This window comes from Bos grunniens, chromosome 11 (assembly GCF_055505025.1).
Source record: "Bos grunniens cultivar Pamir isolate PY7600 chromosome 11, Bosgru_T2T1.0, whole genome shotgun sequence".
NCBI classification, from domain to species: Eukaryota; Metazoa; Chordata; class Mammalia; order Artiodactyla; family Bovidae; genus Bos; species Bos grunniens.
The window spans coordinates 98,537,893-98,552,793 of record NC_141175.1 but is presented as its reverse complement, the minus strand read 5'-3'; the positions used below and the strand labels follow the sequence as shown (position 1 = coordinate 98,552,793).

Here is a 14,901-nt window from a genome sequence, read left to right as displayed (position 1 = left end):
GGATCTAGAAAAATGGTACAGATGAACCTATTCGCAGGGCAGGAATAGAGATGCAGATGCAGAGAATGGACATGCAGACATGAGGCGAAGGGGAGGGTGGGATGAAATGGAAGATTAGGATTGACGTATATACACTGTCACGTGTAAAAGAGATAGCTAGTAGGAAGCTGCTATGTAGCACAGGGAGTTCAGTCTGGTGGTCTGTGATGACCTAGAGGGGTGGGATTGGGGGTGGGCGGGAAAGGTTCAAGAGGGAGGGGATAGATATATATACACCATTCACTTTGTTGTATAGCAGACACTAACACAACTTTGAAAGCAATTACAATTAGAAATAATAATTATAAAACTTTAAATTTTAAAAATTAATAACTAATTTTTAAATTGTTTAAAGAAACTTAACTATTGTAGCTGCTATGTGCTTCCTGACCACCTCGGGACCTATATATGCATCCCAGATACCCTTCCCTTTGTAAATCTAAAATAAGAATTAAGTTGTATATAGCAGTACATCCATGAAGAAGATACTGGTGATTAGACTGACCATAGCCACTTGCAACAAGTATGCTCTGATTCCAACAGCTAAGAGGCAGCAGCCTGCAATGAAAACAGTTAGCCCTGATTTTTAAACAATGCCTTTAAAAATGTTTCCTTCTGAAATACATTATAAATGGCATCAGGAATTTTCCAAACTGCCATGATCAAAATACACGATCTTAAAATCATAATTCTCTACAACATACCAAAATCGTAGTCAGCCTAAAGATTCTCAGAAATTTTGAATTCTGAATGCCTTAAAAAAAAATTCAATTCAAATAAAATCAGACTAAGTACTTTGTTATGAAAATACAATCTGAGATTCTGTATTTGAGGAACACTCTTACAAGCATTTAGTAAGTTATAATTTAAAACTTCTACTCAAGTTCAAGTTGACAGTTAGGGACTAAATAAATAGAAACTAAATTGATGAATAGTATCTTTCTTACAGCTGTGGGCTCCATTTGCTACTCTAATCTCCAGCAGGGAATATTAGCTCAATAAAATAAATATTTTTAATTTCTTCTATGCATTTCCTCAAACCATGCCAATGCACTTATCTATGGTGCACTTATCTATGGCTCACTTAAAAAATTTGTTAAGTACCCCCCTTCACTTACTTAAAAGAGGATGTTTGATGTCCTAACAACAATGGAGTAATGGGCATGAGGGCATATTGTTTTCAGGCGCTGAGCCCGTAATCACTTCCAGTTCTGATTCATCAGAAAAATAGTGCTCTTGAGGGATTTTTTTTTTTGGTCACAAAATATTGTCTTTAATTTTGAGATACTTACTTCTTGCCAGAAAATGATACTGTATTTTTGTCCTAATGATGAAGGATGAAAGATGGGGAGAATTCCATTTGGTGATTATTGGACCACAAAGAAGTAAACTGATTCAGAAAACAAATCCCCAGAAGAAAAATAAAACATATAATGTGAGGTGGGAGCATGGAATTCTTGGCATCTATTCAATTGGGGCCAGGATTGGTAATTTAATAACATCCTTGTTTTGTTAATATTTGGGGGTGGGGTAAAGCTCTAGGGCTTTAGCTTTGGGCCAGATTCCTTCTACTCCCCACCATTACCTCAACCAGCAACAGTGTTTAAAGACATAAATCCCAGGGGCCTCACAAAGGATTGTTAAATCACAGGCTGCGGGCAGGGGTTCAAGATGCCATCCTTCCCACGTAAGCCAAAGCGAGGAGGGAACCCTGATCTCCTCAGTTCAGTGGGTAATGGGAACGCGTCCAAAGAAAGCCCACTCTGACCACTGTCCCCAGAGGCCCTGAGCATCACACCCGAATCAGAGCAGATGGGTGATCTCATGAAGAGAAACCTGCCAATTGCCACAATTCTGCCAAAACATTCTGATTCATGGGGTAATTGTGCCACTTTCCTTCAGACTGATCCTTCTAGCTTCCCCTGCTGGTTACTGGGCAGAGTTTGGAAGGGAAAAAAAAAAAAAAAAACAGCTTCGACTTTGAAAATCCTGGCCACACCTGTGCACTCCAAAAAAAACATACCTGAGTGATGCGTGTGGTAAAGGAATTCAAGTTGGTGCTTCAGTAAATTCTGCCTTTTCCTGGGACCTGGAGGTCATGGAGTGTGTCATTTTATTTTAGCTCTGGTTCTCTTTCAAGTTTAAATGAGGGGATAAAATAGCACAGGAAAAAAATGAAAATAAAAAACAAAAACATTCAAATTGAAGAGGGTGACAGGTTTAATCCAAACTCAGTCCCAAACACAGTTCTGAGTTGTCACTTTCTTCCATGACCTTTTAATTCCTAGATTTATGTAATGTGTAGGAATAAAACAAATATAATTATTAAAAGTCTTACCAATGTTATGATCTCCATGATGGTATAAGAGAAACATTAAACAGGTAACACAAGTGTGATAGACAGTGCTACTAGTGATGGTGGCAATGGTGACTGTGATGACGGAGGTGGAGGGGTGATGATGGTGGTGATGATGGAGGTGGAGGGGTGATGGTGGTGGTGGTGATGGAGGTGGAGGGGTGATGATGGTGATGGTGGTGATGGAGGTGGTGGAGGGGTGATGATGGTGGTGGTGATGGAGGTGGAGGGGTGATGATGGTGGTGATGATGGAGGTGGAGGGGTGATGGTGGTGGTGGTGATGGAGGTGGAGGGGTGATGATGGTGATGGTGGTGATGGAGGTGGTGGAGGGGTGATGATGGTGGTGGTGATGGAGGTGGAGGGGTGATGATGGTGGTGATGATGGAGGTGGAGGGGTGATGGTGGTGGTGGTGATGGAGGTGGAGGGGTGATGATGGTGGTGGTGGTGATAGAGGTGGTGGAGGGGTGATGATGGTGGTGGTGATGGAGGTGGTGGAGGGGTGATGATGGTGGTGGTGATGGAGGTGGTGGAGGGGTGATGATGGTGGTGGTGATGGAGGTGGAGGGGTGATGATGGTGGTGGTGGTGGTGATGGAGGTGGAGGGGCGATGATGGTGGTGGTGGTGATGGAGGTGGAGGGGTGATGATGGTGGTGGTGATGGAGGTGGAGGGGTGATGATGGTGGTGGTGGTGATGGAGGTGGTGGAGGGGTGATGATGGTGGTGGTGATGGAGGTGGAGGGGTGATGATGGTGGTGGTGATGGAGGTGGAGGGGTGATGATGGTGGTAGTGGTGGTGATGGAGGTGGAGGGGCGATGATGGTGGTGGTGATGGAGGTGGAGGGGTGATGATGGTGGTGGTGGTGGTGATGGAGGTGGAGGGGCGATGATGGTGGTGGTGATGGAGGTGGAGGGGTGATGATGGTGGTGGTGGTGGTGATGGAGGTGGAGGGGCGATGATGGTGGTGGTGATGGAGGTGGAGGGGCGATGATGATGGTGGCGGTGATGGAGGTGGAGGGGCAATGATGGTGGTGGCAGTGATGGAGGTGGTGGAGGGGCGATGATGATGGTGGTGGTGATGGAGGTGGAGGGGCGATGATGGTGGTGGTGGTGATGGAGGTGGTGGAGGGGTGATGATGGTGGTGGTGATGGAGGTGGAGGGGTGATGATGGTGGTGGTGGTGGTGATGGAGGTGGAGGGGCGATGATGGTGGTAGTGGTGGTGATGGAGGTGGAGGGGCGATGATGGTGGTGGTGATGGAGGTGGAGGGGCGATGATGGTGGTGGTGATGGAGGTGGAGGGGTGATGATGGTGGTGGTGATGGAGGTGGAGGGGCGATGATGGTGGTGGTGATGGAGGTGAAGGGGTGATGATGGTGGTGGTGGTGGTGATGGAGGTGGAGGGGTGATGATGGTGGTGGTGATGGAGGTGGAGGGGCGATGATGGTGGTGGTGATGGAGGTGGAGGGGTGATGATGGTGGTGGTGGTGATGAAGGTGGTGGAGGGGTGATGATGGTGGTGGTGATGGAGGTGGAGGGGCAATGATGGTGGTGGTGATGGAGGTGAAGGGGTGATGATGGTGGTGGTGGTGGTGATGGAGGTGGAGGGGTGATGATGGTGGTGGTGATGGAGGTGGACAGGCGATGATGGTGGTGGTGATGGAGGTGGAGGGGTGATGATGGTGGTGGTGGTGATGGAGGTGGTGGAGGGGTGTTGATGGTGGTGGTGATGGAGGTGGAGGGGCGATGATGGTGGTGGCAGTAATGGAGGTGGTGGAGGGGCGATGATGATGGTGGTGGTGATGGAGGTGGAGGGGTGATGATGGTGGTGGTGGTGGTGATGGAGGTGCAGGGGTGATGATGGTGGTGGTGGTGGTGATGGAGGTGGTGGTGAGGGTGATGATGATGGTGGTGGTGAAGACAGTGTTGGTGATTAGTCATTTCCCAAAATAGTCAATTAAACACTTCAACTCACATATTAGAGGCTTGAAAGGTCTCTACCGATCTTCTCTGAGTCTTAGCTTCCTTTTGGGGGTCAATATTTGGTTAATCTGATCACAAAGATGTTCTTCGATTAAAACTTGAAAAGCACTTTCAAGAGAAAGAACAGAAGTGAAGTTGAAGCAACTGTTTAAGATTGGTGTTTCTCTCCGCCAATGAGTTTTTATTCTTCATTATTATTTTCATTCTAATCATGGTCACTGAAACCATTTCAGATTATTATAGGCATCCAAGGAGGCCAAACAGCCAGTTCCTGGAGCCTCTCGTGAAGACATGAGACACTTTTTTAGTGAGGTTCATAAATGTCTTGTTGCTGTTTTTCAGTCACTTAGTCATGTCAGACTCTTGGCAACCATGGGCTGCCAGCACGCCAGGCTTCCCTGTCCTTCACTATCTCCCAGAGTTTGTTCAAACTCAACGTCCATTGAGTCAGTGATGCCATCCAGCTATCTCGTCCTCTGTCACTCCTTTCTCCTCCTGCCCTCAATCTTTCCGAGCATCAGGATCTTTTCCAATGAGTCGGCTCTTTGCATCAGGTGACCAAAATATTGTAGTTTCAGTTCAACATCAGTCCTTCCAATGAATATTTAGGGTTGAAAATGTCTAGGACAGAGAAGTGTGCCCTGTAAGGGCCTATTACCATAAATAGAGAGAAATCCTTGTCCTGTATGGTTTTGTGTAACTGAGGATGAGATCCTCATAGGCAGTTTATTTGCATTTCTCTTCCCCCACCTTCTGGGCTCAGCATAGGATTGAATGGACCAGACCACTGTGTAGTCAGGTGTGATCACGTGACTTTTTGACCAATGAGATGTGAGGGGTGACAGGTGTCACTTCAGGACAGAAGCTATAGAAGTCAGGGCAAGCTTCCCCAGGTCCCATTACCTCCTGCTGCGGTGAGTGTGGGACCACGTACAGCAAAGACCCCACCATCCAGCATCCATAAATGTCTACAATTGAAGGACACCCTTGCAACCGACGATGGACAAGAAATGGGATCAAGGAGCAAAATTGTTATTGTAAGTCACTGAGATTTTGATGGTTATTTTCTATTTTCATAGCATAACCTTCTCTACCAGAACAGATACAACTGGCAAAGAGCCAAAACAAGAGAGTTGAAAGTCAGTGGTGGTCACATGGGAAAGAAAGAATCTACATCTTTCTGAGAATGAACCAAATCCTCAAAAAGACTCTGTGATCGAATTGCTAACTCTGAGACATTTAATCGTTCCCTAGCGAAGGTCTCTTTGAGACAAAAAGCGCTCAGGAAAAAGGTTTGACATGACCTGCAAGCAATTGGAAGTCACCATAACCCACTCGGATGGCGAGGTAATGTGGCGTCTCTTTGGCTGAGTTTTATTTCCAACAATACAGCACCTTCTCACCACTGTCCAGCAGACAGATTCCTTCTCATCTCATCTGCAGAACTGTTCATTTAAAGACGGCACTGCTCAAGATATAAGCCTCCTTTAAGGAACTCTACTTTTAAGAAAACCAAGTCTCACAAAATTAGTACATTTCCACATTCAAAGTGAGGTGGCAAATGTGAAAAGCCATCTGTGCCCACCCTCCCCTCCACCCTTCAGACTTCCCCACCACCCAGAGCTTCAGCTCTGCATGAAAAATCTAACACATGCAAAGCATAGAGGCTCTTTGAAAATTTGGCCCAGTGTGTGTCTTCTATGTGAGTCGCCGTCTCACAGAGCCTTGCCAATAACAGCAAAGAGGAAAGAAAAGGAAAGGTTTTCTTTTCTCTGAACTTGGGATTGAAACATAAAACTCCTCTCTTCTAACGGGCTGAATGGCTCCAATTTTCTACACTCGGGAGGACCTCTTCGTCCCCATTGCCTTCATAATATCCACATGGCTTTTCAGTGGGCATTTCTTTCCTCCCAAGTGAATTGCATGGCAGCAGTGGTCCCAAGTGGGTCACTGTCGAGGGGCCCAGAGTCCTCAGCAGCCCCCAGGATCATTGTAGAGATGAAGCAAGATGGACGATCTGAATACTCTGAAACACTAGAAGCACTACATTTACGGCATTATTTCTCCCATCTCATCTCCCGGGTCTGCTGTGTCTGACATAAGCTCTAAGTTTTCTGCAGTCTCTAAGAGCAGAGGGAACTCACATTCACTGGAAACATCCCAGTGCACAGCTCACGCAAAAACTCTAAGAGTTGGGTGTTAGAATCTCTAAGAACGCAGAGAGGTGCAGAGAATCCAGTGTTTCCCCAGGGTGAAACCAGCAGTGGCAAGGGGAGAACCCCAATCAGAACCTGCCTTTCTCTCCCTTGATTCAACGCTTACACAGAGCAACATTCCACCTGGCGGTCCTCCTGGGACGAGCCAAGTCTGTTTCAAAAGGATGGGTATGGATGTGCCATCTATTTAGCTGACAAGAGACTGTCTTAAACTGCCCCTGTGAAGTGGGCTCATCAGAACTCTCCACCTAGAGTCCCTTGGATGGACCCAAAGCCCACCAGACAAAGAACCCAAGAAGGCAAGTGAGGAAGAATAGACAGGGTCTGTGCCTGTGAGAAGAGGACAGGATTGAGCAACTTCATAAAAGAAAAAATGAGGGGGCAAGTCCGAAAGAAAATCATATGGAAATTAGTTGCCTGTCAACATAGACAGGTTTGAAATGTCCGATAGCTTGGGAGAATTCTAGTGGAAGAGGACAACAGACCACGTCCATAAAGCAGAGGACAGGGAGAGGTAAGGATGCAGGGGTAAAGGGTGCTCAAGGATTTTGAGAGGGAACCTTGGTGGTGGGGCAGGAAAGAAATACAGCAATATCACTGGGAAAGAAAGGAACCTTGGAGCAAAGCAAAGAATAGCAACTGTGGGCATGAGAGGTTTGATTTTAAGTATTAAGGAAAGTGAAAGCAAAATGAAAGTGTTAGTCGCTCAGTCGTGTCCAGCTCTTTATCACGCCATGGACTGCAACCCACCAGGCTCCTCTATCCATGGGATTTTCCAGGCAAGAGTACTGGAGTGTACAGTCGTTCCCTTCTCCAGGGGATCTTCGCAACCCAGGGATCAAACCCAGGTCTCTTGCGTTGGCAGGGGGATTGTTTACCATTTGAGCCATCAGGGAAGCCCAGGAAATATTAAAAAGGGGTAAGGACCAAAGGGAAGAAAATCCACAGCAAAAGGGAAGGGGGAAAAGAAAAGTAAAACCGAGAGGTTGAAATGGCCAAAATTATTTCTGCAAAAAAAGTATATACACACTGTTTCCTTAGAAAACGAGTTGGAAAGGCAGCCAAGGCACCAGAAACACCAGCAGAGGCCAATTCATCTGACTCAGGTTAAGAAAACTGATAAAAACCATGAGCTACCTTAAACAGCATAACTGAAAGAAGAGAGAGGGAAGCCTTCTAATATTCAAAACATATGCAGCTTTCTAAACAATATCTTGGTTGCAAACTTCCAGGTTTCTAGCTAAGCCTTTTTCTCCAGTTACTTTCCTACTTTATGTACCCCAAGATGTACACATTCATCTCAAATAATTGACCAAAAAAAACACAAAATGTTTGCAAGCTCTATCTTCACTTCTTTGCAAATGGCATCACAAGAAATTCCTCACTTGGAAAAACACGTCCAGACTCCTTTAGAGCATTCTTTGATTTTGATCTCCTTGAACCATCCAATTTATTTTTTTAATTTAACTCTACTTAATTTGTTTACTGAGTTAACTGGTTCACCAACTTAACTGGAATTTATAGATGAATTATCACTCATTTTTGTCTAAACAGGCCAGCTGTTTAAGAATATAGACACATAATGTACTTTTCTCAATAGTAATTAGTTTGCATTGCTCCCTCACAGCAGATCATTGGCAAAATGGTTTTTCTTAAATTCTGGATCTACAAGAGGAACCGTCAGTACGGCACAGCAAATACCCATAAAATCCCAAAGTTGAAGGAGTAATTTTATAAGGCAGGCCACTTGACTGACATAATTTAGTAGCCCATGTCTTTTCCTATGGAGACTCATACTTTTAAAAAGCACATTTCCTTATCTCTTTTAATCATTTTTCTCATCAGAAAATAAAAAACCTTCTAGTTGATAATATGAGGAAAAATGGAAATTTGAGACCTTGTAGAGTATTCTTAAAATGACTAGCCAATAAAGGAAATGTTTCTATATTTAAAATGATAATGCTTTCCATCTCAGAAGGTAAATATATAGTTTAGGAAACTGTCCCATCCATTTTTGTAAAGTCATGGTCCTGATTTCTAAATCACACCTGGAGAAGAATCGTAGAGATTTCCAGTCTCAGGGCTTTCACTGGAGAGCAGAGAGGGAGCTGAACAGCTGATTTTTCTCTCCATCCCGAAGCCTGTTTCACATTTACTCAGCAAAACTGCTCTGGAATTCACATAAATAAATAAATAAATACAGAAGTTCAAGAGACAGAAGAAAACATTCACCAGGCACAGACCCCAGACTAGAGATCAAGCAGGGAGTCTCAATTCTCACCTGTGCAAACGCATAACTTCTCCCAGGTGGAATTATATCCCCGGTTCTGAATCATGCTATCGAGCCCCCAAATTACCATGATGGACAAATGAGGTTTCCAAATCAGAATAAGGTATGTACATAAGTATGGAGGAACCACCCAAGCCTTAGGGAAAGGACTTAGGAAAGTCTGGATAAGGTGCCTGGCAGGAGTGGCAGAGATCTTTTTTCATTTGTTTATTCTCCATTACCTTCCATTTCCTGGGATGTCTTATGATCTCCTGCAGAGGGCAACTAGGAAGTCCCTGTGGAGGTAACAATACTTTCGACCTGTAAGGGTATTTCTTCTAAGGAGCTCTGGACATAATTTATTTCAGTTCTTCTTGGAAGTCAAATAGCATTAAGGCCTATGAATAAACATACATTGTTGATGGAAGGGGTGATAGTTTACGCCTAAACCACCCACGGCATGACCTTCAATTTTATTTTGGTTGCTTTATCCATATACACAGAGAGTTTCCCCTGAAAATATTCCGAGGTAGAAAGCTCAAATGTCATTTAAAGCCCAGAGTGGCTGTTCTTGCCAGGGGATGAGTAGCAGGGTGGGGAAGGAGAATCAGAGGCAACCAGACAGGGAGCTTCAGGGTGCAAAACTGGGTCACTCAGATTGCCTCTAATGTAGACGAATGCCACTGAGTGCTGGCCGTCTTTTACTCCACTTTCTTCCAAAGATGAGAGCATGGCATCATTACCCAAATTGGCTCAGACCTTCCCTTCCCTGGGGTTGCCTGAAACACAGGCTGAACCAGAGTTTCTTTCCATCAAGGTGAACAATGGGAGAGGCAGGTTCATAACTCAATAGCTTCAGGAAACATTCAGTGCAGGATGTAGTTTATCCTTGGACAAGGCTTTGGAACATTATAGTTATGGTCTTTTAGAAAAAAAAATACATTTTTGTTTCTTTCCTCATCGAAATTTGGTCTGTGATATTTCAATACTTAATCATGTCTCTTTTTTTTATCATTTCAGTTGGTCATGAAAAGTTCTGTCAGCCGTTAGAAAGATGAATTAATAATAAATAAATCCCTATGTTCTCAGATTTCCTAGTGTCATCAGGACAAGTCATGATGTATATGATTTGTCAGAATTGGTATGAAGTTCGTGACCACAGATATCTCCATAGAGGACCCTCCCCCAGAAAAACTGTCTCCATGGGGGCTTGAACTCAGAAAAAGTTATCACCTCTGTTGTACTGAATGAGTTTCTAATAAACCTGCAATATAGAAAAGTATGTGGGGAATGAAAGAAAGGGAGAGTGGGTGCCGGCCTCTGAGATTGGAATCTGGCTTGTGACATGTGCGTAGAGTTAGTGCACCCTGGCATGGTCCATCTCAAGGGTTCATTAATAAACAGATCTGAGAGAATCTGCCCAGTAAACACCTCTCAAATTAAGAATTTTTGCACAATAGATCATGTCAGCTTCAGAGGTTGGGTATCTATGACACCACCATAACTAACTATAAAGTGAAAATTTTAGAAAGCCTTGCGGATGTCAAAGCTACATCATGTGAAATATATAGAAATCGAGAGTTACTGTATTTCCTGAGGCCAGTAGCGCCCATTACCACAATATTCTACTTAGAAAAGGTCCGTCTCGCCTGGCTGACCACGTCACTGCAGCCTGGCGTGGTGCTCCTCTCCCAGGGTAACCACTGGACAGGCCCCAGCCACCTTGGCTTTCTTCATTTGCCCAACTCCAAGGAAGGAATTCTCTCTGACCTTGGGGTTGAAATATCAAGCCGAACCTCTTGGAATTTATCATTAGCCTGGCATCTGCGCTTAGCAATAGAGCCTCTGAATTCAAAACAGGACTGTTTCCTGGCTCAGAACTTCAGTTCCAAATTCCTTGGGCTCAAAAACTGATGGGAAAACAGATCTTCAGCATTCTTCTGATTTAAAAATCATTCAAACTGACAACAGATAAGAAATTGACAAGGAGATGCGAAAGCCTTCATTTACATAGCTGTCTCTTTCTTCCTTCTACACAGTGAAGAACAGAGCATCCTTAACCTTGGTTTTCTCACTTCTCTCAGTTTAAAGCACAGCCCATAACATTAATTAAAGTGTGTGTGTGTGTGAGCTGGAGGGTAAAAGTTATATTTCATATGCTGTGCCACATGGTATTCTAGAACTGTACAATTTTTAGGTGTGCTTTTTTTTCCCCCCTCACCTTGCTATGTATGCAGCCCTGCTTGCTCTTCAGCCTAGCCTCATACAGAAACTCCACAAGAGCAACCTACAGATGGATGCAGTGGGTAGAACAGATGCTGAGGCATTGGTGGCTTAAGCATGGATAGATGGAGGTAAGTTTCTGGCTGGAGAATGCAGGTGCTGGGCAGGGCATCTGAGGTTACCTACTACAATCCTTTTGCTTCACAGATAAGTCCTGCAGAAGGTGGGTTCGATGACTAGTAAGGGGTAACCCCAAGTATTTCTGATGATTTCAAGTCTTTCCACCTCACCAGGACCATTAGCCTCTTTGAGATACAGACATAAGTTAGATCTCTTACGGGGGGGGAGTCATCTGCTTATCTACACTTCCTAATGTTTGCATATCAACTCAGGAGGGTCACAGAGCCCCTGGAGTTTACCTCTGGATGTTACTGGGCCCCTGGTTCCTGAGTTAAGAACTAACACACCCAAGGAAGCAAGTTTCGTAAGTAGAAAACACTACTTTCAAAACTTATCTCTTCTAGAACAGAAACTAGAGTTAATGATACAATCTATAAAATTCAGGGGGAAAGAAATTCCAATTGAATTAAGCCCTAATCAATATTTCCATACATCTAGCGTGTGTTAAATAAATTTAAAAAAATGCCTAAGAGAAATTTAAACCTACATGTATTTTACTAGCTATCTCACATATGGACCTGGAATATCGTTTCTCCTAATATGGAGATGGCTCAGCAGTATTTAAATGATTCCTTATTCCAAGTTATATAAATATGCACCAGATGTATCTTTTGTAAATGTTATGTTTTTCAACTTCTCAGCATTTGCAAGTAGTTGAAAGCTATGTCAGGCATGCTTTAATGGGGCATAAAAGTGTATTGTATTCAAAGAGATGGCACAGCTCTGTAATAGGTGAAAATACAAATGTTGTCAATGGATACATTCTCATTTTATTGATTTACACTGCATAATAGCATGCCCTGTAATCTCCTTTCCATGCAAGTTCTTCACCAATTGAAATATAACTAGATATTTAAAAATCATGCGTACATTAATGGATTCTGTAGATGACAGAAAATTCAAAACACAGAATTTTATGTATGACTAGAAGGCAGCTCAGAGATCAACTAAATCCCATCCCCTGATTTAATAGATGAGAAGCTGAGACCAGAAGGGTGACATGCGGCAACCACATCACTAACCTACTTGCGGCTTCATGCATGAATTTCTGTACTCTTAAATATATGGAACCTTACTGAACTCTTTATACAATCTGCCTCTCGACTACCTAAACAAAAAATAGAAGGAACAGTAAAACATATATCACTTATTGATTTCCTGTGACTTACTGGGAAGAAGCAGACGTGATCTATATGCCGCAAACTGTCAAATTATCTTATGGGAAGTAAATATAGGACTTGAGTGCCAAGTGCTAGGATTAAAAATTGTCAAAGAATATCATAACACTATTCCTCCAATATAAAATTCTAATGGACTCAAGATTAGCTTTTTTTACTTTTAAAACAAAAGATACCATAGTGAATTCTTTTCAGAACATTTTATTGGAGGTTAAATAGTACATCAAAGATGTTAAAGAAATACATTCAAGGCATATGTAATTGACTGCCCATCTCGAAAAGAGTGCTTTTTTAAATAAATAAAAAAATAAAAGTTAACACAGATCTTTATTGTAAAACTCTTTTTTTATTATTTTTCTCTCTCTTTGCTGGGGAGAAAGCAAACCCTATCTCTTGTCATTTATGTGACTTTCTAACATCTCTAGGCAGAGTGAGCATTTGAGGGTGCACACAAGTATATGCTGACTTCACCTGGCTCATTTTCCCCAAATTAGTTTCCTCTGTCACATATTTTTTATAAACTGCTTTTAATTCTTCCTTGGAATGAGGCAGCATATTAATTAACTAATAACTAATTAATTATTTGGTGAAAGTCATTTTCCGAAAGCCAAGTAACCTTTTCACTTTGACCTTTACAAATAACATTTCGCCCTTTGGGGACCAGTGGCAGCAAGGAAGATTTCATTTAGAATGAAATCATTACGGAGGTTTTTTTCAGCGTTGGTGTCTTGGTCTCTCGTGGAGCACTGGTGTTTCTCAGGGCTCCACAGCCGACTGTCTTTCCTCTCGGGCCCCAAACGAAACCCCATCTTTTCCCTCTCGCTGGGAATCAGGCTTGCACATTCTGCTCCGTGGCCCAGATTCAAGGCACTCCCCGAGGGGCACACAGTCCAGCCTCGCTGATTGATCCCTGGGTTGCCTAGAAAAGCTCCATTGTCTCTGAATGATGCTGGGACCAGTGAGAAGGTTAAAGACAGTGGCTCTGCCTATGGCTGCGAGGCATCCGCACGCTCCCTACGAGGGTGTTTGAGAGCGGAGCACAGAGAGGAGCGGAACCAGCCCACTGGCTCCTCCATCAGCCTGGAAGCAGAGCCGCCTAGAGACGGTGCTTCTCATCCGCAGGTCAGCCTCCTCCCCTGGGTGCCCGGATACAGAGCAACAGACACACCACTGTTGTCTATTCTGTGCAAGGTTTATAGACACACACTTATGCACCTGCTGGGGCCCTTTAACTTGGTATACTTCAATATAAATGGAGCATCCAGCCTAAATTCTAATACTCATTTCTGCTTAATCCACAGAGCCTTGTGGAGCCTTATTCTGCTCTCATGATCATGCAGGGCTGGGAGACGGCTGGCTGGTACTGGTGCACACAGAAGTCGTGAGCATCCTGATTGTGATGCGAGACTCTTGGGGGTGCTGCAGTCACAATTGTCACAGGGCTGCTTTGCAAGCACAGAGATGGACCTAAAAGGGGGGGATAGCTGGGGATCTTCACAAAGGGGAGAAAGCAGCAGGGTCCCAGAATTTGCAAAGCAGTAAAGCAAATAAAAGCTTACTGTCTGGTAAAAGCACACTGTCTCCAAGACAGGTGACTGAAGTTCAGACTTGGGTACCACCACTTGGGACATTCAGCAGGTGACTCAGCCCCTGGAAGCCTCAGTTGGCTCACCTGTCAAACTGGGATACACGATGCGCTTCATGGGGTGTTTAAAGGCTTAACAAGGACAATGCACACAAGATGCGTGTTTCAATACCTTGGTACATGGTAAGCCCATAGTAAAATGTGGCCGTTATTATTACTGCTGCTGTTGTTGTCATGGAAATTCTCTTTTGAGTCTTTATGCTTAGAAATGAGAAAAGATTTGACTTTCCTCTCATCTTCCCTAACTCAGAGATTGAGCACACACTGCTGAATCCTGGTGGACCATCCACCCTCCAGGCCATGCAGAGGAGTTCAAAATGGAAGAGAGGGAAGAAGGTGCCCAAGACCTGGGTTAGAATCCATCATCTCCCACCAGCAGTGGCTCTGCAAGCATGGGCACCTCGCCTCCATGACAAAGTCCAGGCCACAGGTGGCAAGAATATTTTCAGAGGGAGTCAGAGGGACATCTCAGAGGTGGTCACTCTCCATGGCCCAGTAAGGGGGGAGAACAATGGCATTCCTACTGCTGCCTCAGTTCCCTGAGGACAAGAGGGGAAAACCCCATCACCCTTGAAGTGATGGCAGCGAGGGGTCTGTCAGGTTGGGTGTGGGGGAGTCTGTACTCTAAAATCTCACCCCACTTCAGTGGGCTCCACAAAGACCACATCCACCCACCAGTGGACAGCCAACAAGGGCTCCTTCCCAGCATTACCTGCCCACTGCCACCCCAACACTCCTAGGTTTCTCCAGTGCCCCGGGAAGCCAACTCAATGCTTTCCCAACCCCTACTGTGTACCTATCACATCTTTAA

At 44.3% G+C, this 14,901-nt stretch overlaps 1 protein-coding gene across 1 annotated transcript in view; it reads right to left on the bottom strand.

Moving 5' to 3' along the window:
* The window catches only part of LOC147363662 (uncharacterized), a 36,579-nt gene that overhangs the window by 2,950 nt on the left and 18,728 nt on the right, over nt 1-14,901 (bottom strand). Inside the window, exon 5 of the mRNA XM_086328389.1 lies at nt 4,372-4,487. The gene's annotated coding sequence lies outside the window, so the exon portion shown is untranslated. The remainder of the gene's footprint in view (nt 1-4,371; nt 4,488-14,901) is intronic.